We start from the raw sequence: 24,237 nt of genomic DNA, 5'->3' as shown, positions 1-24,237 counted from the left end.
GACCACAGTTGTTTATTAGAAACTGGTCCCTCAATGATCACATTACTCCACAAGGGGTTTGTTATATAGGAATCAAGATGGAGGCAAACAGTTCAGATTTCAAAAGAAATGTTCTGTTCAGAGGTTAGGTGGCACTTCATTTCTGTCATCCTACAATGGGCCACTCTGATTCAGTCCTGGAAAAGTTTATTATCTTTTCTTAAGATGTGCTGCCTCTGGCACACCTGAACACGCTGCTCAGAGGAAGTGTTTCAGTGCAGTGGGTCTTGTTGGTTTCATGCTGAGACTTACGAACAGAACTATTATCCAGCTCAAACATGGATACATGCCTTAGCAGGACTTCATTAAAGGACAGTGGGATCTGCCACAAAGCCAGATTTCAGAAGGGTCTTCCACATATACAGTGTACAGTAACATACTAAATGAACTGAGTGTTTTATTGTGTTGTGAGTGTACAGTATAGGACTACTGACATGTACAGTACTGTATCGTTTCACTTATTCTATAATACAATCCATTATATTTTATAGCACTTGAAATTGTACAATGTCAGTGTCTCAACGCTCCTCTTTGATGATAGCTGCTGTTACAGTCTTCTCCAGTGTGTTGTCAGTGTAGAGTCCTCTCTGTCACAGGTCCCCAGCGCTGAGCTGTGATATTCTGCCACTGGGTCTCCACTCCTGAGGAGAAATTATTACTAGAAATCATACTGCATGTTCAACTGGTAAAGGTCAGTCTTATTTATTTAATCTTATTTAGTGCAAATTCCTTTTCCTTTAAATAAAGCACGAAAGGTCATGTATTTTGTGTACACTTTATGTATGAAAGAAATGGAGAATATTATGTACAAGTTCTTCTACTCTACAAGAAAAACTCTACTCTAAAAAACTCTACAAGTTTAAAGTACCTATAGATGACAATCTGTTACTTGCAGTTACATCCAATTTATATGATACATTTCTCTTTAAGGAGAATAGGTCTCTGTAGGTTTCAATTAAATTGATTTATTCAAATAAGCAAATGTCAATGGGAAGCACCAAAGATAATGGTTTCAAGCAAAGAGCAGACCAATTTGAGTGATATATTGACTCAAAATGGTCAGTCATCTAGGTTAATGCAAGTGTAAAAACTAAGGTTGTTTACACTTGGAAGTTGTGACACATTTCTTGATCGCTTAATGGTATTTTTTCTCCAAATAGATGATAACTTGTATGGATCAACGTCCGTACAACCATTTTGTTGAGTCGTCTGCAATCATTTTCTGAATCGTGGATATCCTTGCATAGTACCTGATTAATATTAAATCAGCAGAATTTTGATTTTTTACTATAATAATTCCTATTTACCTTCATAAAACCATGTTGTAGTTTATTCTGCTATATTAAATTCTATACTTTTGTCTTCTTTGCACAAATTCCTTTATCGGCATATATCCTAATATGTTTGAGACAGAGAGAAAGTTATATTGTTCAAATGATAAAATTACCTCTTGAAAGATCTTTACATTGAAGACAATCTTTTTGGGATTGGGTCAGAAAACAAAGGAAGAAAGTACTTGAGACAAAGTGTTTAAGTACTGTATCTCTGATACTTCAAAGTGCATTTTTTAGTTGACTTTTTCAGCGTATTTCAAGCATTTAACTATGTAGATATGCAACGGGCCTGTCTTTATTTTCTCTTTGGGAATAGCATATCATCTGATATAAGTGACTTTTATATACTCCATAAACGGTTACAAAGAAGCTTTGAAGGTTTTAATGTCGAGGGACCGGTCATTTAACTGCCGTGGCGTGCTACAACACGTTTTATATCACAGCCTCTTGTTGCTGACGATCTGGCTTGTAGCCAAAACCTGTTAGATCTTCTTTAGATCTGAAAAGGGTGGTCTTAAGACTCGCCGGGTCTAAAAAGGAGATCAACGCTTTATGAAATTTCTACAGAGGTTGCGCGGAAGAGAGTATTTTACCAGTAATAAAATAAAAACGAAGCACAAAATGTCCTGAATAAACCTTCAGCTGCTGTGCACTTCCCTTCCTTTAGGAGCAGCATTTTGAGAGAGAATCGAAGAGAGATGTCCGGGGCTCCTGTCGCCTGTCTCAGATGCTCCGTCATAAATAGGACGACGCACTTACGCGTGAAATACAATAGGTGGATACAAATCACGATTATGAAAAGAGTTACTGTGGTGATGTTGAATTTGCGGAAAGAGCATACATTTTCTGCACGAAAACGACTTTTTAAATGGTAGACCACATGTGGTCTGACATTAACAGCAACGACAACAACCATCTTCATGTGATGTAGCAGCTTTCATGTGGAAAAAAATCCGCAAATGTTTCCCCAGAATAAAAACAGATCAGCGATAATAAATATAAAAGCAGTAAATACAGATCAAAAAGTCCAACATTCCCGATAAAACATTTCCTGTCCTGTGTTTACGTTACCCTTGAAAAACATGCAAAATGATTTTAGCCGATTATTTAAGATGTTCACGAGAATGAGTTGTGCTTTTTTCTATAAGTTCTAAATTTAATTGTATCAAGTAATATTTGCACAGTAAAGATATATAAATCATACAAATAAATAGATCTAAACTTAACCAATTTACCACAAGTGCTGTTTTATGTTTTAGGGTATTTACATATTGATTTAAATGTGTGCATAACATAATATCTAATATAAAATTACAAAGCTTTTAATTCTGTAATATTTGATTTACATTTATGCCATTGCGTACAATATGCATGTGTCGGAGCTACACTACCAACACACTGCGTTCCCTAAAGGGTTGCCGTTAAAGTACGACGTGCCCTGTTTTATAAGTTATATACCGTATTTGTACCACTTTACAAAACCTTCGAGCTCCCCCTTTAAAAAGAGCGAGCTCGGACGGCCTGGGATGGTTTCGTTTTGAGCAAGAGAAACGTGATTTCAGAGTGGAGCTGCCAGTGGCCAACCTGCATCACACAGTGGACCCCCCCTTTACTGCCGCTGCACGTTATATAAACAGCGTGTTAATCCCACACCCACACCGCCGCACTTCTGAGCCGGTGCTGTTGACCTTGAAACCGGCGCATTAACTTGCAGCGCGCTTTATTTTAAGCTTTCCTCGCGGAATAGAGTCTTCACGCCGCCGCCCCTCCCCCACGCACTTACTGTAAATCCTGGGTTACAAAATCTATACGTTCCTGTGCTTAGTGATTGTAATAGGATCACCCCCCCCCCCCCCCCCCCCCCCCCATTTAAGACGGCGAGGTTCTTAATGTATAAAAATATCCACCCAACGCTGATTTTGTTTTTTAGGAAAATCTTAAAAGCGGGTTTACACCAAAAGATAAGGTTAATCGTGTAGTCGAAGTCGAAATTATGAGGCCTTCAGTCATCCCCTTGTAGCTAAGAAGCTGTTTATAAATGCGAAGAATTCCTTATCCAGCTACGTACGTTGCCTTATACCGAACCACCCTTTCCTCTACAGTCCAGGCTCTTTGCAGTTAATCAATACTAATGAAAACATAAACATTAAGAATTAAAACTTAGAATTTATGGAGCTTTTGTCGTGGCTGTTGAACTCCACGTTCTTTTTTAACGTGAAAGTGCCCTCTCTGAGCAAGCGATACGTCTGTCACACTCCGAAGTTCGGACACTATCGTTTATTTACTGAGCATGTTTGGTTTAAATTCCAGACGCCTTTGGAATATCTCATCATTCGAAGGCACCCTCTTTGTGCTCCGTGGTGATTATATCTGAGTTGCATTTCACTGCTTTGTAATGTCCAATTTTCATTGTAAATCGCAAAGTTTTAACAGATCACATTCAGTTAAAGAATCTGAGATAAACTTGTGCTGAAGTTACAGTAGGTTACTGTAGCTCAATGGTTGTAAGCATTTTGCTAAAAATACAATTATTTTTTTAAAATCTGACAAGACACGGGCTCTCTAGAATGCTGTGATTATCCGAAATGCATTGAAACACAAGCTCGTGTCATTTCCTCATTCCTTAGTGTCAATTCTTATTTCTCATTATCACTTTTTAAGGACTATAGCAATCTGAGATAGAACAAGTTCCATTGAGTGATAAAGCTGACAAGGTGAGTGAGGTGAAACATTTTCACATTTTTCAAACTTTGCTTTGGTTGAGGGTGTGAGTGATTAATGACCCTACCGAATAATCAGAATTGCTGTTTTCCCCTCTTACGTACGTGTGGCATTTGATAAAGAACTGCACACTGTTCCCTGTGCTTGAAGCTGGGGTTTTGTCAGCATTAAAACGTTTGGAATGCTGATCTGTCAGCGGTAATCTCTCACTGTGGTCTTCTAGGGCTCCAGCAACCTCATTTTACCCACAGAAATGTCAACAGGCACGTAGCTTTTAAAAACATTATTCAGATCAAGGAAGGAGAAAAGTACAGTGTGATATTTTTGTATGATTAACTCATTTTAAAGTAAAATGCAAATAAATTGTGTAACGCGAATATTGATAGCCCATTCATCGAGACCATGCTACACAATGATTCCGTTCAGTTTGGGGGTCTGGTGTTGTGAACTCCGTGCTTTCACGGCCACGAATGAGCAACAACTGTAGACTCAACCTTTCCCACGAGTTCCTAATTCTTGCCCACAAAGGTTGCATTTGCATTTTAAATAATACCCTCACTGGATGAAACGCCGCATCGTCCATTTAACGCATTTCAAGTAATAAATTGCTTTTGAATTCCCTTCTGTCAAAAAAAAAAACTGCTCACACATGTGTATGGTTGAACTTTTGTAAAATTATGAAACCTTTTGAAACCTGAGGCACGGAAAGTAGGCAAAACCCACACAGGAAGCACTAAGTACAACCAATCGCATTTCATTTGTGGAATACATTTTGAAACGGTTTAGAGAAGAGGTTCTGGACAAAGGTATAAGTTAGCGGATTTAATTTCAGCCCGATGTGAAGATGTCCTAGTATTAGCCACGTTCTTTATGGTCGTGAACAGTATCATTATACTTTAGACACCTTTTGTTGTTCAGAAGCACTTCTAACAGGTCACGTTTTCTCTTAACACCCGTGCTCATGTTACACGCATGTAACATCATTATCATGTGTAGCTGAGTTAACGATTGGTAAAGGGTTTGCGTTTCATGCCTAAACATTTCACACTTTTTTTTAAACAAAATTTTCAGTTCAAAGACAAATTATTAACAGAGCCTCTATTTCTACAGTACTATGCTTCTAAAAAAAACCCACGTGGTATTCCAAAGGCCACTGAATTTGTATAAACAGGTAGCTCTTTTCAGATAGAGTTCCAAGCTTGTCTCTATTCAGCTGCCACAGGCCACCTTCTGAGAACATCCACGTTCAGGGACCTTTCAGAGAGAGAACGCCGTGGTCAGTCTAAACTGGAAGGGGCATCAAAACAACCTTTCGCACTCCTCAAATAGCAGCCTGGGCCTGTCTGCCCCCCTCCCGACTCCCAGTCGCGGTCTTTGAGCTCAGTCTGGACTGTCAGGACAGAGATGAGAAAAAATGGTCACAAACCCGACAATAGCTATGATGTGCCATTTGGCAATTAAATCAAAAATTCCTCAGCTTCTTCACATCCTTGTCCTGATGTGCAGTTCGTGTGCTCGTTAAATTGTAATCAACTTTCCGAAAGTAAGCAAGATTAGCAACAGTGGGTTCAAAGTATATTTAAGCTCCTCCTCATATTTAAGATGTCAGAAGGCGGACAGAGCACCTGTTTCTGTGTGTTCCCTCTCTTTGTCATTCCTTGTCCTTGAACAATAATTGCAAGCATTCCACATGTGGAATGTCATTCTTGTGACCCCTGCCCTTGAGCTTCTCTAGGGCTGACACCAATGATATACTGTAAATCTGCACAGAAAACAAAATATTGGTTTTACTTTTGCATAGTATTACTACGCAAGAAATACTATGACAATAACTTACAATGCTCAATACTATTGCTCATTATTCAGCAACAAACTAACAATAATCTACAAATCTTACCAAAGGACAATAAATAACACTAGAGCATTTAAGACAATATGTAGATTTCCCAAAAGCTTTTGTTAAGGTACCTCATAAAAAGCAGACACTGTAAAATGTGATACTCACTTAGGTACAGATCTGTCAAACGAGCAAGGAGGGTTAAATGTCCTTGTGACCTTGTGTTCTCATGATCTTAACCAAAACTACGGTACTGTATGTCTCTTTCCAGCAGTGCCTGGTGGAGCCAGTGGCTTGATTGAGTTCAGCAGAATCATGCCAGATGTCACTAGAGCTTTGTTTACTGTCATGTGTTGAAGACTAATGCAGGGAAGAGGCATGTATCTCCTTCGGACCATGGCTCATCCTTACAGAATCACACCCATTTAGGTTCTCAGCCTCAGAATAAGCTGAATCGGAGATTTGGCAGGAAAGACATGCTGTTCTCCTTCATCTCTTACATCGGTTATGGAAGAATGGAATGGCAATCCCAAATTGAGGAGTACAGTTGCTGGTTCTCTGTTGTATTAATTGCTCTCAAAAAGCCCCTCATTATATCTCGAAAACCAAAAAAACAAAACAAAACAGAGGAGTCATTTGAAGACTGAGTAACACACAGAGATGCTGCACTGCTGTGTAGAAGTTTGTAATCTTGCAATAAAAGTTTAAGTGCCTTTGAGTTTGTAGGAATTGATAACTACCTTTTCTCCTCTGAGAATTAATAACATGAAATTACACTCTTTTTGTCTTAAACATTGTTTTGTGCCACACTGTGACTAGCACAAGTAAATGCATTATATTGCTTTGTCTTTATTAATAGTTTTGGTAATGCGAATGCAATCTTTTCAAAATAAAAGTGTGTGTTTGAATACAACACCATTTTAATACTTTTGAACATTCACAGTCTCGTAGAATCTTACTCTGAGCAGCATAGTGTACTGTAAACGCAGTGATAACACTGCTGAACACGATTCCTTCCTGTTCTGTATTATAAAAGCTAAAGCAGATGCACTTCTGCTGTCTGAAGGAAGATTGTGGCAGCCATGCTTAGCTGCTAGGGGCCATGTAACTTGTGCTCCTAGCCCATAAGGGCAATTCAGATGTATTCATTTATTACGCAGGTTGATTTACCTAACACCTGCATTGCCCTAGGAGTGACTCCATTACAAGCCCGCCACAGGAAGGTTGATGATATCAAGTTCTGTGGGATTACTCATTCTGCTGGTGAAAGCGATAGATGAACAGTGGCTCTGTGCCTCAAAGGCAGGAATTTCAGTAGCCCGTACACAGACTCCGACTAGTATTGCCTGCATATTTACACACAGACACAAATGCAGATCTTTAGTGAATCAGGATCCACAGTGGAGAAAATTGATCATCTCTCATCTCTATCCATATGTTATCAAAGTCAATCAGTCCTGCAAAGAAAAACAACAAATGTCATGAGGCTTATGCTAATTTTGGTCTCACTTTAGTTCAGTTTAGAGGTAGATAAGCCAACTGTCAATCTGTTTATAAAGTCTCACAGCTGGAACACGCTGCTTTCTACAAATAACCCAAGAGTTAAGGTTAAGGTTATAGTTCAAGTTACAGTCAAGTGAACTAGGTGTTTGTTCCTAACATACAATTAATCAACGACATAGGTTATTATAACTTTAATGTTGCTCTCTAATGCTTTATTACTCTATTCCATGTATCCACTTATTTTATTTATGTACTACACTATATTCCAGAAAGCATTTATAAATGGGATTTGAAAACCCTTATCCACACTGTAACAATTATTTTTGCATGCTTATATACAGTAAAAAGAACTAAGATAGCGCAGCACATTAATGAGTCATCACATTCCTGTTAATCTAAATCGAGATTGTTCTCCTTAAAGGAAGAAAAGTATGAATATATGTATATAATAGACCTGAGTAGAGCGACACCTTGTTATGATCTGTATTTCTCATGGCTGAACTGGAGTGAAGTGAGACAATGCAGTTCAGTTTCCTCTCTCACCACGGTATCATCTGTTCAGAACGGAGAGCTCCGACAGTGGAAATAACAACGAGATGTTTAATGTAGCGTAGAAACTGTAAAGAATATCTATGACATGTTTTAACTACCTTTTCAATTTGTGCCAGAGTAAAGAAAACACATTGTCTCAACACAATAACTTCTTTCTGACAGGTCTGTAGAGCACAATCAATAACACTGTTTTCTCCTTGGCTGTTTCAGGCCTCCACTAGAGCCCAGCATTTTCAGAAGATCTGAAGAAATTATAGAACAGTACACTTAGTGCTTTTGGTGTTCTAACTACTGTTACATAATGGACTTCTTAGCTCACCCTGCGTTGCCTGTGTTGCAGAGTTATTGAAAAGAGTTATGTAAATAGATAACAGCCAAGCTGAAGAGCGTTGCTGTATAGGAAAGTTTGAAATTCTCTAGACCCCCCAAAGCATAAGAGTGCTCTTGGCATGGCGCAAAGCATTTGGGAATGAAAAGTATAACAGAAAAAAATAGAACGTGTATAGTCAGAGAATGGATTTTGTTCTACATGTTAATAAACCCTTAAAATACAGCTTTATAAAACTTCAGACTGGCTGTGGAGTGTTTCTCCTCAAGCCTGGCTTCTTGTGCCGGAATGAACAGGGTTTTCATCGCTTGTCCTAAGATAAGTGTTAAGGGGCAAGACAGGATGTACAGGAGGAAGCAGCAGGTGAGTTCAGTTATCATCGTGTTAAATGGCTTTTTATATAACTGTTTAAACAACTAGTTGAAAAGTAACCCACCAGTCCCAGGGTTATTGCTAAATGGACTTGTGATAGTCTTTCAAGCCTCCTATTTTCTGGCAACAGAAATTAGGCTGCATCACAACAACCACATGGACAGAGACAGCATAGCAGCTGTCTTGAGTGTAAAAGCCCTGGTCAAATTTGTCACTGATGATTGACGTCATCACCACCCTATGAATAGTTTTCCTCACTAATAAAAATCATTTTGTAAGGCGGTCTTTCGATGGGACATGCTGTCTGCATCTACAACCAGCTGTTCCTGTTTTATTTGGGGAAAAGATAGTCGTTGGGAAAAATCAAGCGCACGTGTTGTAAACATTATAGTGTCAGTATTCTCTGTTTGTCATCCTGATGTTGCATTTTGGTGAATAGAAATTATTTAAGTATGTGTGAGACATTATGTATGTATTATAATGAAGTCGTGGGGGTTTCTGTGTGATGCCTATGGCGAAGGGAGTCCTGGCCATCTAATCCCACCCTAACCCCAGCAACAGGGCAAGTCACAGTCACAGTTACAGTCAGCTAGTAACATGGCCTTTGCTCAAACCCGCGATCACAGAGCTCAGCCATCGCTTGGAACAGCTTCTTGCATCTCCCTCACAACCCAAGACAAGAAGCTTCATGGAAGTTTAATGGAAGAAGAGCCGTTAAGTATAGATACAGTATATACTCCCCCGCGGGTTTCTTTAGAGGCGCATGACTTATTCCTGGGGCCCCCAAATCTTGTAGTAGAGGGGGATCCACTTCAGAAACGCACTGTCCCCCCATCTTGTGTGACTTGATGCTTCTGTCCTGCAACACTAGGACTCAGGAAACACTGCCCAGGAGGAGAAGAAAACAAATGGACTTCAGGTGAGATATCGCTCATGCACTTAAAACAAGCCACACCAGATATCAGAGGCTGGAAATACAGTGTTGACATCTTGCCCACCAGCTGACGCCTCGACCTCTCCCATTGAAACTGTCCCTGTCAGCTTTGGGAGGCGACAGACTCCACTGTCGATGATCCCCAGAGCAACTGCTTCCTCTTCACCGTCCACACACATCCAAATAATCCAATAATCCCAAAAATTGGAACAGGGAAACTGAAAGAGGAAGTGCTCCTGTAGCCTTTCAGTTGCTCCTGACTCCGGTGTGGGACATCAGGACTGCAGGCTTCTCCGCAACAAGTCTTACCACCTGGAATCACGGAGAATCACAGACTCGGACCTCTGTCTGCCCCACCTGTGCTTTTATCAGCTTTACAGTCAGTTAGCCCTTTTCACCTATTACCTCACTGAAACAATATGCGAGGCTTTTAAAGTTGTTGCTTTTGAGCACACTCAGATGAACATAAATGGAACTACAGTATGCAAAGAAACCTTTTTTTTGAAGGGACATTTTTGTCTCTGACATGGGTGTATCCAGCTCTTACCCCGGTGAATTTCTTTCCCCCTGTGGAGACAAAGTCAGCGTATTATGTGTCTTGTGGGACCTTAGCCAAAACTGAAAACTTGAAAAGGCAGATTGCATACTGAAGATTTATTACTCCCCGCGTATGTCACTCAGACAGGCTTCTATAACAGTTTGGGTCATTTTTCAAATTCCCTAGAGTCTCTGTAATAGGGTGGATGTAAAAATCTTTTTCTTAGATAAAAACATAACGAGTTATGGCAGAATAGATCCTGCGCTTCAGATCAAACATCTATTACCCTAGTAATTAAAATGTAAAAAACAGAAATAAAAACATCATGTTCTGATTTCTGTGTGTTGCAATGAAGAAAATTATGGCGTATATTTTCTCAGTGACATCTGGAAGATACATGGCTTGACATGACATGACAAAACACAGGACGCTGAAAGCATAATATTGCTTTAAATTGTGATTCACACTGTTATATATTGTAAATTTCCTAAGTTACACTTTAAAAGTTCATATTTACAAAGTATAGATAAGAGACCGCTGTGAAGAACGGGCGTCCAATCCAGGGTGTGTCCTGCCTTGCACCCTTACTGGATAAAGAGGTTAGAAAATGGATGGAAACACGTGACCAATCAGCAAAACAGATTTTTCTCTTTTGATTCATATTTGTTTTTTTATAACACTCTTGTTTTCTTTGACATCGCATCTATGGTCCAAACTGTAAACATTGAAACCAAGCGTATGAGATGTTAAAATAAGGATTTTTACACAATATTAAACTTCACTTACTGGGGACATTGTGTGTATCCTGGAATCCTTGCATTCAGAAGCTGAATAATAAATTGCTACTTTACCAGGATTTGTGAGATTAAGTAGATTAAGTCCTCTTCACAATTGGATCCAGTGTGTGCTGTATCTGTGTGTGTCTGTACACCCGTTGTTGCACAGTTACTTCATAATCATTCTAAAGAGCTCAATTTGTCCAGATTTTACTAGGAGAAAACATATCCATGATAAATAGCAGAGGGCCCAGAATGAGCTTTGTGGAACACTAGATCCAACTGATTCCAACTCGGAAGGAAAAGAAACAATAGAAATAGAAATAAAATGTCTACACTCAGTAAGATACCCATTTCAAGGCAATACCAGAGATACCAAACCAACTGTAACTGAGTATGTAGAATGTAATGTTTTACAGTGAATACAATCAATTAAAATACAAACTCTAAGAGTATAGACTGAGGTCTAAGAAAAGCAAGAACATTTGAATCAGCAGCCTTTAAGAAATCATTAGCAACTTTAAGTTGTTAGTTTCAGCGCTCTGTAAGTGCATAAAACCAGATTGAAAACATTCAAAAAGTTTATTTATAGTGAGATGACTAGTTACTTTACAGGACATTCAAATATATTTGCAGGAAACTGCATTTTCATATTGCTGGAAACTGGCGTTAACTTGGAGGAAGTAAAACAATAAATACAAATTACTCACAATTTTGAGATACAAGGATTGAAAGACATTCTGATCTTGTAACGGTTTGAAATATGACAATATGGTGTTTTTTAAATAGCAGTTTGATAAGAGATCATTCTAATCCTGCGCTCTTCTGCGTTCCTAACCATAAATATTTCTTCTGCTGAGCCCCCCTATGAGCTTATTTCTCATACCCCTCCCTCCACCTACCCTCACTCTTACAGCAGCTCCCTGGCTCATTCCTCACCGGCGCCAAGTCTTATTTATTAGGATTTGGCTGAAACAAAAACTATTTTTTTAAAACTCTTTTTGTTTTAAAAAAGAGTTATGTTTTCCTTTGAAATGTGTATTATCAAACATTATGAGCTATTGTCTTGTAAAAGTACAACCGATGCAGATGAAGCCACTTCGATTTTTATTATTGTTATCATTTGGAGTTTTTTTGCTTGGGTCAAAGCACAATACAGGAAGAGCTCAGAAAACAGCTGATGTGTATTAGATATCCAAATTATTGTGTCATTTCTCCTTCTCTTTGATCTTGAATCCAAGGCAATCAATGGTACTTATTTTGGGGTTTGGGTTGTCTGAACTATTTAATGAACATCATTTAAAAGGTTTGTTATCCAGTTAAAAATAACAGGTGAATTAACCACAAGTAATTTGGGCTATATGCACAATTAAACAACCGTTTATAAAAAATTGCAGAAATCCATTTACGTTTCCGCAAATAGTATTTAAGTTTATGCCAAACCACACAATTTTTTTGTATGTAAAATGGGTGGTGCCAAAGCTCTTATTTAACATACTTCAGCTCTCATAAAACAGAAAGTTGCCTTCCCTTGTCATAAACTGAATTTTAAATGAAAAAAACAAACGGTATATACTGTCATATATACTATATATTACATATGAGCCTCAGAACATATCCTGGTAGCTGTGTGACCAGAAAAACTTTTTTTCAGAATTTTGTTGAACTGTGAAATTCACTCTCTTTTACTGGAAGGTGTGGTTAGCATGTTCTGATTTGGAAATTTGGGAAACAGCAGCATTGGGTTCGGACACTTAATTCCTGACCTGGACTGGGCATGTGGGCTTGCCACAAGCGCTATGGCCTATTACACAGTGTCAGAGGCCTGGTACCAGTCTGGGTTACCTGTAGGGTAACCTGTAAGACCTGTAAGACTGTAGGGTATGTTCAGTACAACTGACACCAATCTGAGCAAATACATAATTCAGCATAATTAAAACACATAAATGGAAACGGCGGTGGAGCCTTCTTCAGGTGTGACTCCTTTGTTTTCAGCATGGAATAAACCTTTACCTGTTCCTGTGCAGCCTACGCATGCTGACGCAGCTCCCTACTTCTTCCCAATCAAGGTCATTTCATCCGACACCGCAACCTGGAGGGCTTTACAATAAACAGGCATCTCTGAATGAGATCTAACAGGCTGCAGGTTCCTGTGATGTAACCCAAACCTCCCTCTGCCTCCAGGGTTGTTTCTGGGGGGAGGCAGCAACACCCTTGACCAGCTTCACCTGCGGTCAGCACGTCTCATTACTGGCCATTGTGAACGGGACAACAACAGCTGCACAATTACAATGAAACACAACCTCGCATCCTCTCTTCCTTCACGATGACATATTGTGCCTGTTTTGTTTTTTTCTGGTCTCCATCGTGACATTTGTCCGCTTGCTTGAGCACCTCTCCATGTCCTCGCGCTTTCCTGTACAGGTTGTGAAACGGAAAAAGGAAGTAAATTAATTTCATTTCTCTCTGCAAATCAAAAAAGCCAAATCAATATTACAATTCCGTGATTCCTACAGCGAGTCATTTACGAGACAAGTCCACCGACAAGGAAGACATTTTTATGTTCCTAATTCCGAAAAGAAAATAGGGTGTGGGATCAGGGCAAAACCAAGGAAACTGAGATGGGTCATGAATTGTTAATAAGTACAGAGTGCTTTTCATCCCAGACAATCCTAAAGCGCTTTACAAATAAGAGGAAACTCACTGTATTTTTCTTCCAAAGGACAGGACCTGGGTTCACTGACACCTTGCCACTTTGCATCATGTGTTCCTGAAAGAGCGTTCAAGCCCAGAGCTTTCGCTATGCACTGTTCTGAAAAAGCAGATAAATGCCAGCCAGTATTGCTTAATGCCTGCATGAACGCCTCTTTAGTAATAGCTGCACACGAAACTGAAAACTAAGAATTATACAGTATGTACACAGCTGCAGTGCCCTCCAAAGGTATTGGGACAGCAAAGTCAAAGCAGCTAGTTTTGCTTTGCAATCAAGAAATTTGTGATTTCAGATCTCGTAATCAGTAGAAACAAAACACGTCAGAACTCTTCAAGAACAGGCGAGAAGATGAAGTGACTGCAGCAAAGCCCCTGAAACGATTACAGAGAATTTGGTGAGCTCATTCGGTTTCAGACTTCATGCAGTTGTTGCCTAAGAAGGAATATGCAACCATATATGGACGTTTACTCAATCTTAAAACCTCAATTGCATGTGTCCCAGAACGTACAGTCACTTAAAATCACTAGATTGAACATAAAGTATATTTTTGTTCTAAAAAGATTAATACAGTATGTAAATGGAAATACCCACAAAAACGGCATATTATATTGTACATATCATTCATATTACTGCAATGATCACAGATGCAAATTTCCATCACTTTTCTGTCCACTTTTGAAAGGCATTGTATATTGTACAGTTATACTGTAATCCGATTTCGGAGTATCAGTGCTTTTCAACTTTGTATCCTCACTTGTGCTGAGATCTGACATTCGTAACATGTCTGCACGGGGGGCCCGGTGGGGATTGTGCTGTAGAAACCCTAGACTGCTGCTTAGCAATCGGATTATAATGCACATGTGCAGTGCGTGGAGCTCATTTACCCACACCTGACATCGGCAGTAATCCCCCCATGTGGGGGTGCCACTACTAATTCCATCAGAAGAAGGCCACATACAGTACCAGCATTTCAAAAAACCACACTAGAAAAAAAGGGATTGTTTCTGAGTAATAGGGGAAAAAAATAGGTGTTTTAATTAAACAACCAAACATATCCTGAAAGAAAAAGAGAATTTTCTGTAAAAATTCATTCAAGCAATCATGCTTTCCAGGCCAGCAGCTGCTGACCATTGAGCAGATATGTCTTGTTTACAAGGAGTCCTGATTAAAGGCCACTAATTGAATGATCAGGATTTCTGTTACAAACTTTATTTAAACAAAGACACATAGAGTGATTCCATGCATTCAATGCATTTCACATAATTCTCACTGGAGACAGAGGACAGCTGCTCTAGTTATTATTAGCTGCTACTTATGGACTGGTATCTTCTTTCATTTACAAAATCACAGATGGCTGGGTGTCTTTGGGAGTGTGACAGTGTTTTCTAGGGCCCAGGTACAAGGGACTTGCAGACCCAGTTTAATATCGAAGGATATCATTCCTTTATTTTTTTTTTTTGGTTGCAGGTTGTTGTACAGTAAATCTATTTTTATCAAGCAGAAATGCCCCAGAAATGTGGTTTGGGTATTATACACCCCCTGTGGGATGAAAGCATCTTGTGTGCAATATTAATGTGGCATCATTTCAAAGTGAGGAAGCAGAGAAAAGGCTTGGCTTCTTTAGTAATGACTGAATGGATAAACAGCTTGGTTTAATGTATGTAGATAAACAAGCACATGAGTTAACACATAGCCATTAGCATGTTATAAAGCCCTGGAGGAGGAGTCTGTTTACAGAGGATAACAGGCCTAGATTCCTATACAGTACAAACTGCATAGGCTCGTCAGAGCCTGAATCTGCAGAAGTGCTATACATAAAAAAAATGACTTATTCAGTAAGTTATTCAAAACAAAAAAAAAACAGCTTCATTTCATGTGTTGCATGGGTTAACATTAGGTAGTATTTTAATTGTCTTCAAATGAATTCCGTCAGACAAATACAGGAATACTACCCTTACATGCAAATTCCCTGGCAGGAATGTTCTGAAAAACAAACCAGAAAATGATTAAAACTGTTGGAACGTGTTTTATCTTGAACACATCTCATTCTTAATCCGACTTTCTTCTGCACTTCAGGGCAGACTCCTGCTGCACAGAGCCTGGGAGAAATGACAAAGCACTGCTGGGGAAGTCTGCTTATTTCCGTCATTGTGTGATTAAGATACCAATTAATAAATTATATTTATTTCTGTCTTTATTTACCTTAGGTGATGGGTTTAAACCAACCACCATACAGTACAGAAATGTACTGCCTGCATCTTGCTGATGCTCGTTTAGATAAATGCAGTTTATTTTGCACCATATTGAACACAAGGTTGCAGCTACTTGCCCTTCACCATCAGCCATAAGCAGTGTTTAGTCTTTACATTAGCATTTACAGCACTTAGGAATTATAAACTCTTACACTTCGTGTAGCTTGTTTACTTATGTCACCACTTTCATCCCCTTCCTTGCTGTGTTCTTATGTCTTAAGTATTTTACTTTGCAGTTTTTCCCTGGGCAGTGGGCCAAAAACAAAGCATGAGCTTTGTCAGGTTCCTCAAAGGCACACAACTGGTTTAAGGCCTCGAGCAGTAGGACTCTAAAATGCAAAGGAATTCTGCAGCCCCAGTTTTAACTGGTAATAGTTAGCTACCATAATCATCTATTTTGAAATCCAAGCAAATATGACAAGTGATACAATTAAAATATTAAAATTGTAATAATAAAATTACAGTTTGCAGCAGACTTAATTAAAAAGGATAAGTATGACAGTTGTGCTTGGAATTTCCTGAAAAAACACATTCTTTTCAAATACATCAGATTCTCCATACTTGAAAGCACACTTCTTGGGTTTGGAAGAAATACCCATCATATTCAGTATCTCTGTACAGTAGAAGCTGGGGTAAGATTCTTTTTTGTTTTATGCAGCAGAACGTTTTGTGTCAGGCATTCCTACATGTCTTTAAAAGCTGAAACAGGCACAGAAAACCATCTTTTCTCATGGTCTCGAAGCAGGAAAATGGTGGGACTTCCTCTCCCAGGTTCCGCCTCTGATTAATCCAATTAGGAAACTATCAGACAAGAAATCACTTTAAGAGGCATTAGGGGTTCAGGCATCACATATAATGATGTTAGCTAGTTAGTGCTTAGAGCCCAGCAGCAAGCTTGGAGTTCTGTGAGTCACGAGAGTCCTTAACAAAGAATACAAACTTCGACATTCTGATGACAAAACATAGCTTTAGATCATGAGAACTGAGACTGACTTCCTTGTGGAATATGTCTTCAAAGACCTTCTTAATCTACTGCACAGTGAGCAGTAACACCGCTTTTTTCACCACTAGTTTTTTTTGGAACCGTCTTTAATCTTCCTAAGTTCATAATTGTTTTGCACAGAAGTGCAGTCAATGGTGATCTCTTGAAACGAAGCAAAATATTTAACGTTTTTTTTCCAACAAAACTCTAGTGCTAGTGCTGTTGCTGTTGCTGTTTTGGAAGATGAATCACGTGATTAAAATGTGTACTATTAAAAAATAATTTACATGTTCTCTTGCCGTATTAGCACAGTTTCATGACAATCCTTTTTTTTCCCAGAATGCTATTAGCAATAAAAATTCAGCATTTAACACCCAGACATCTTAGCACAATATTAAAATTCCCCCAAATATTCTGCCAACTGGTAAATGTTAGTCTATTACAGTAATTCTTCTGTTTTCGAACTGTGCTGACGTCATCTATTATTCACACAGGAGAACATGCACCTAAATTGCACCTAAAACATGTCTTTATTTTTGAGGAGGAAACAACGGAGTTCCTCCTGGAAGCCAATTAATGGCAGTTCAGTTACTATATACTGATATGTGGTGTATACAGTTCAGGTCTAGATGAGTTACAACAATCATACTTTGAAACTGCAATGAATAATTAAGGGAATGGCAATGTTGTGGTTTTTAAGTGTGTTGATTGCACATTAATCAGTGTTTGTGTGGTGATTGTTTTAGGCTGGCCTAGTGTCAAAGCCCGGATTTAAAAAAGGACAAAGATAAAAGCCTGGAAAGCACAGCTCTCTGAGTAGACACATGAAGGTAAAGTTATTTTTTAAATGTTCACTTCTCTTATTTGAACTGTTTTTTAGTTCATGTTCAGCTTATATATTTAAGGATTTACCCTTGAAACATGAGCATTTCAGTCCAATGACCATAAATACATTAAGTTAAATTGTACATCACAATAAAATTGCAGATGCCAGCTGGACTAGTGTGACAAAGCTTTTCTGGTGCCGTTTCACACAGTTTAAGACTCACTGTCTGAATTGATCAGAGAGTCCCTTGACTGATAACCATGAGCTATTAATCAAACTCTGGAGGAAGAGGCAGCATTTCAGAAATATGTGATAGATTATCGACAACAACACGTTCTTCTGCTCAGTCTCTCCCCACTACCCCTGCAAACAAAGAATGAATAAAATAGGGAATTGCAGATACTTACAGTATATACTGTACTTCATATTAGACTTTTCTGATAACATTTGGAACATTTTTATAGTAGCATTCGTAAATGGAGAAGTCAATGTCAGCAGTAGTTCAAGTGGTTTCAGAAGACAGGAAGGCCAGCGGCTGGCAGCCAGCGAAAGCCGAACAAGCACTTTCCTGGGCATTAGAGTTAGCAAATTTTTTCTAGATAACAGGATTTAAGGACACTTGTCCAGCACTAACCTGTGATGGTTTTGAAATTTTGCTTGGTTGTACTGCAGCCACTGTATGTATGCCTGAAACTAAATTGTACCTCAATGACAGGAGAGAGCTTTTTTAAAGGGCAAGAAAAAGTTTGAGAAACGTAACTTGTTGTCTATTTTTTCATCTAACTAAAATGCATTTCAGTTCATCTAAAAGAGTGTGTTTTAGTCTGAGCATATTGAATACATTTCATTAAAAGCGCCGCTGCATAGGTGAGGTGAGCAGGGCAGGCGATATAAACAACGGTACCTGTAACGACAGCCCGCATGCATGCTGCGTAGAATGTCACAGCACCACTGCAGGTGGGAGCCCCTTAGTGCAGAGGGATGAAGTGACCTCAGCACAGCAGCAGCAGCTGTACTGCTGTACTGCTCCACCTCAGCCTGATATTATTCGACCTCAGGAGCTCAGTAAGGCTGGTCCTGGTAATTACTGGGGCACCGCTAAGGAAAGCCAGACTGCGGCTCTCCGTGCTATCGTGGACCTGCAGGTGGCGCTCTTGTCTCTGGACGAGAATTTCTAAGCCGATGCAAGAGGATGGTGATCTGGGGCACTTTACTGTAAGAGGTGACATCCCTCGGAGGAGATGTCTCTCTGAGGACCTCACGGCACTTTTGTAAACTCCACATTCCTCTGTAATTCAGCCAGTGAAGTGAAGCAGTTTCTCCCCTCTCCACCAGATCTGCTCTGCAGTGCTGCTGCCAGCACAAATTGACTCCCTGCATGCACATCATGAGTATTAAAGCACCCAGGTCACTATTATCTAATTGTTACCAATGGAACCACTGGCTCATTCTTTCCTGCTTCTGAAAGGACAGGAGGTGCGTCATGACATTTGTGCTGGCAATGCAGTACCTGAAGGATTATCTTCATAAAATATGACACTTTATCTTCTTCCTTGTGTTGAAGTGCAACAAAAGGAAATGACCTCGAAGGCAGGGCGTTGATCTCTACCTGTCAGAGCAGATTTCTCCCAGGGGATCTAGAAGATTAGGAGGCTTTCTTATCCCTGACAGCAGCTTCCTGGGCTTCAAAGTACTCATAAATGTGGTTGGACATTCAATGCAACTGTAGTGTGTCAAAGGACATGACATTACAAAGGAATCCAGAATACAATCAGGAAATCAGATCTGTTCTATATTTTTTATCTGATGCAGCACAAAAGGGGTTTATTGCAAGGTTCAAGGGAAAAAAATGTACCTCCCTTCAAAACATTTGGAAAATATGTCTAAATGAATAACTGTCTGTGAATCTGTGCTAGCCAATTAAAAATTAATTGTCTTCCCCTCACGTATTCTCAGTTTTCTGAATCTTGGATGAGTTTTGATCCTGTAAATGCTAATGTGAAAATGGTGTTTGATGGCTTAAAGTCAAACAAAGACAGAAGATTGTAACATGCTGCTTGCAGACGGGGATCATGCACACTGCTAACATAAGAAACAAAGGTTACAAACAAAAGGAGGCCATTCAGCCCCTCTGTGAACACTGTACTGTAAAGTATAGCGTTAGATATAGACATACCGATATGGATTTCTATCGGAAATTATCTGGGATATTGGTGATCTTTACAGGTCTCCCCCTGGGGAATTTCAGTTTAATCTCACCCACGAGGCAGAAGAAAATCTTTACATAAACTTTGGAACTTCAGGGTATCATCAGCTCCAGATAAATAATGCAAAAGAGCTTCATTGAACCGTGAATTGCCAGGAACACAGCTGAAACCGAAGCCTGATAGATGCTGCCCCAATACCTTGTTTTCCCTATCACCTGGCGTTCAGCTCCAGTGTGTCCCCATCTGAACCCAGGTAGCGTGTCGGCTCATGTCAGTCCCAACATAGTTTGTACTCATTTGCTCCAGGTTTTCCTTTTTTTCAGGTGGAAAGCATGCTGCTGTATTTTACATGCCATATTCTTGCAGTCATTTTAGTGTAGTAAATGCCACTTCTATTGGTAGTGCAAAAGCATGTAACTAAAGCAGGAACCTGCTAATTATTGGTATTAAAAACAAAGTGTTTCAGTAGAGATCACAGACATGCCACTGTACTTGGACTGTAGAGCTGCCAGTACCTCTGGTGGATGAGGAAATCATTTCAAAGGAGGAATAACATTGTGCATGACAATAAAAAATAACTACAGATTGTGTCCTTGCATTGAACGTATAAAATGTTATATTAAATCAGGAAGAGAGGCAAAACATCTCAGTCCTCAGCAGGAAGGAGGCTGACAGGAAAAAGGGGTCATTGTACCTTATTTTGCTTTCTTTCCCCACAACTGCATCTGTCTGCATTCAGATATCTTTAGACATCTAAAATTCACCAAGCAAGTAATCACTGTTTTTCTCTCACAGTGAGAAATAAGTCTGAATTTAGGTCCAAAGACACTGTCCAGTCAGGGTTGTGATCTTGACTGTGATAGCGCCTCTAACATCTAAAAGACAGATGTACACAATCACGTTTCAGCCAATATGTGTAGTATACCACTGACGCATGGCTAGGGCGTCCATCTCACCTGATCTGTTATACTCAGTCCAACAGTAAAGACAGTAAAGAGTTCATTTACTCTGAAATCAAGATGTGTGAGTCCACTGTTGTGAGGACACACACGAGAGCTCACCTGAACAGGGAAACCTAGAGCTGATGCCATTTTCAATCTGATAGCAATTCCTCCAGTTGCTCTGCCATTCCACACTACTTCATTCACACCAGTTCTTTGTTGCCATCTGCTGCTGTTGACTTGAGGAGCAGGAGTATTGAACCTCCTGGGTTCTGGGGGTTGAGACGACAGGCTGTGAGTATTTGAGATGTCTTTGCTTTGTTTGCTTTGATAAAGCTGGATCACAGATATTGTCAGCAATATGCCTTCAGTTCAATACACTGTCAGCATTCCCTATAGCATGCCTAAGCAAGCCGCCCTGTCCTGTTGCTCGCACACACTTCTGCAGTTCTTCTACAAATAGCTCATTTCAACAGCTTGATATGCTGAGCACTCAGCACATGACAAAATCTGTACCAGTTCGTCTTTAACAAATGAAACTGTCACAAAAAGACAGGTTGAGATAACATTGTTCTAGTAATTAACAGTTACTGGAAAGCAGCATTGGAATGTTGGGATAGCCATACCTGTCCAGAGTTATTATACTCCATGAATTTAGCAAATGTAAATATTGGTTCTGGCTGTTTTATAATTTTAGAGAACAGAGATGTCTGAAGGGAGTTCTGATTCTGCCTTGTGTATATAAATAATAGCCAGCAGCCACAGACAGTTGTTTTTCCCTTATTAGAACTCATCAGCGTGTCGGTGTCATAGCTGACGCCAAGCAGTGACGTCTGTCCGTTAGGGGTAGGAATATTAATGACCTCTTTGTTCAGTCACACCACTACAGGAGACCTAACCTGGGAAGGCGTTCATTCTTTTCAAGTGCGCCTTTAGAATCACACAGAATTGTTTTTCCATGTTGTAGCAATTGATAAAACATTCCAGGTCTGGAATAATGCCATCCGCTGAACTACACGGGTATTTGAAAGGGCTTGAGCATCTCCACTACCTCTGAGTAATTTCTAATCTTGCGATAGACCCACCTCCCTGGAACACTGTTGCCATCTGCTGCTTTAGATTACTGAGCAGAAGCATATTCCCCTGTGATGCAGTAATCCTCTGCTAACCAGAAATCTAAGGCTTTTTTGTTGTCAATGACTGTATTTAATGATTCTGAGGAGGTCCTGTCCATTAAGCTTATTACACGCACAGCTGTATCTCTGGGTGGATGATTACACTGAGTCGCATTATATACTGCGCTGCATCCTTATCCAGAGATCAATATTATATGGTTATTCTTAGACTGGAAGCGTATGATGCTGAATGCAGACAAGAGGGAGTGGATCTTTCGGCATTCTTTCTCAACAATGAAACGAGAAATATCTCCTCCTCATGATATAAAATGATATACAAGCTATGCTGTTAGTATGTTAGTATTCAGATGTGTGCATATGATATTGATTCATATTATATAAGCCACATTAAAACCAATTGTATTATCATATTATTATATTATCATATAAGAGCCAATGGTTATAGTAGTGGAAAATTATCAAATTTTGTTTCAATGCTGAAATGTTTCGGTCTCTTACTGGTAAAGCAGTTGGTATGTGTTACTAAGTATAATCCTGCTCCAAATTACAGTACAGATAAGTGTCGTTTCTCACATATGGGGCAATGAAAAGACTGCCGTAATGCTGTGAACACAATGTTACCATTTTTTCCTGTGTGCACAGCTCTGGAACAGTTTTGAGAGATAATGGATTTGACCCTGACCGTACAAAGCAACAACATGGCATGTTGTTCATTGGATCTGAAGTTAGGTCCTACATTAAGTCTGCTTTGCGTGTGAGTCCTGAAGACTGTGAAATGAGCTTGATGTGGTGTGCTGGACTCACCTTTAAAACAAAGCAGCTCCCTCTCTTCTGGCTGCTAATTGTACTGACTTTTTGCACCCACTGCTTCCTGTGGCTTTACAACTATCCAGTTACTTCTTCTTTCATGCAGGAATCTGATATCCAACGATAGCAAGAAAAATGAACCTTGGGAAGCTGCAACATCGAGTGTTTTCAGAGCACAGGAATTCCTGTTGTCATGGAGTATTCTAGAATGAAGTTTCTACATGCTGTTGGCACGGAGAAATAAGCAAAACATGGTGATTAATTGTGCTTGGTTTTTAAACTTAAAAAAAATGTACAGAAATTGTAATAACTATGTTGTAACAGCAATCATTTGTTGAAATACAACACAACTTTGAAAGAGCACTCCATAAAATCATGTAGGCTATTTGTCTTTGTATGTGTATTGTAATTAAATGTACTTATTAAAATCTAAATTGATTAATGCCAAACAGGAGTAAAGGTTCCTATTTCACCTGGTGTGTCGAAATGCTTGGCAATATTTATGCAGTTTATTGTCATACGTCTTCATAGGAATGCCTAATATGCATCACTTTTTATGGGAAATCAAGTCTAAATCAAGCATAATACTTGCACACAACATCTGAATATCAGACCAACACTGCATAGAAAGGTATTGTGAGTTAAATATCTCTAATGTAATGCTTTAAATCACTGTTATTAAAATGAGCAGTAGAAGGCAGTCAGGAATCGTTCTTGTGCAGAAAACAAAACATCTCAAAGATTCTTCTGTAAAAATCTTAAGGGACTGATAGAGCTTTACCTCATTTAATTAGAGAACAGATGCCCTTACCTACCGGACACTGAAAGTCACAGCAGCATCTTCCTTTACTGATTTATTCCTATACCTGTCCAGTTTAAAAAAATGTATTCATAAAAAGAGAGAAATACAACCTTAAGAAGTAAAGTACAGTGTAAAAAATAAATTTTCCAAGTTTGCAGGTTTTCACAATTTTCCAGCATCATGTCTCTCACTGCTGAAGAGAGCGTCCATCTGGGTGACACATAGTGGCCCTCGTTCTGCAGCAACCTACTCAGCAGGTCAGGCGGAGAGCTGAGAGATGACTTTGCCAGCTGAATTAAGGTTGAACTTTCGCTGGACCTGACTATATAAGGTTAGAGTGGAATTCAGCCTGTTTTCCTTGATGTGACACATTGTCTGCTCATAGATTTCAAGAGAAGCACAACACTGAGTTAGTTACCTTCACAACTTTGGTAGGAGCATTGTGCCCTCAGTTTTGTCAACAATAGCTTGACACAGGGTGCTGACGTCTCCATCGATGTCTGCCAGGGCGTCCTACTGTAGCTGTGGTTTTTCTTCAGCTCTGTCCAGCTTGTGCTGCTGTCCTGAACTCAGGCCTCCACGAGCTACAGTAGGTCATGCCCCAGTGACAGGTCTGCACTTAACTCTGCTGACCGCA

General features: G+C 39.5%; 1 long non-coding RNA gene across 5 annotated transcripts; it reads right to left on the bottom strand.

The window, feature by feature from the left end:
• Positions 1 to 552: 552 nt before the first annotated feature.
• LOC107078720 (uncharacterized) lies at positions 553 to 23,006 on the bottom strand. Of its 5 annotated transcripts, none has more exons than XR_011191329.1 (9): positions 22,796 to 23,006; positions 20,976 to 21,127; positions 13,639 to 13,746; positions 10,115 to 13,350; positions 7,889 to 9,570; positions 7,102 to 7,388; positions 5,720 to 5,856; positions 5,230 to 5,348; positions 553 to 680 (listed from the first exon to the last, which is right to left on the bottom strand). It is a non-coding gene; the product is annotated as an uncharacterized lncRNA (long non-coding RNA). The 5 variants fall into 5 exon arrangements; XR_001479687.2 differs by having other exon boundaries at positions 12,948 to 13,350; XR_011191326.1 differs by having other exon boundaries at positions 7,889 to 13,350.
• Positions 23,007 to 24,237: the final 1,231 nt, after the last annotated feature.

Source organism: Lepisosteus oculatus, chromosome 12 (assembly GCF_040954835.1).
Source record: "Lepisosteus oculatus isolate fLepOcu1 chromosome 12, fLepOcu1.hap2, whole genome shotgun sequence".
NCBI lineage: Eukaryota > Metazoa > Chordata > Actinopteri > Semionotiformes > Lepisosteidae > Lepisosteus > Lepisosteus oculatus.
This window is presented reverse-complemented; position numbering and strand designations above follow the sequence as displayed.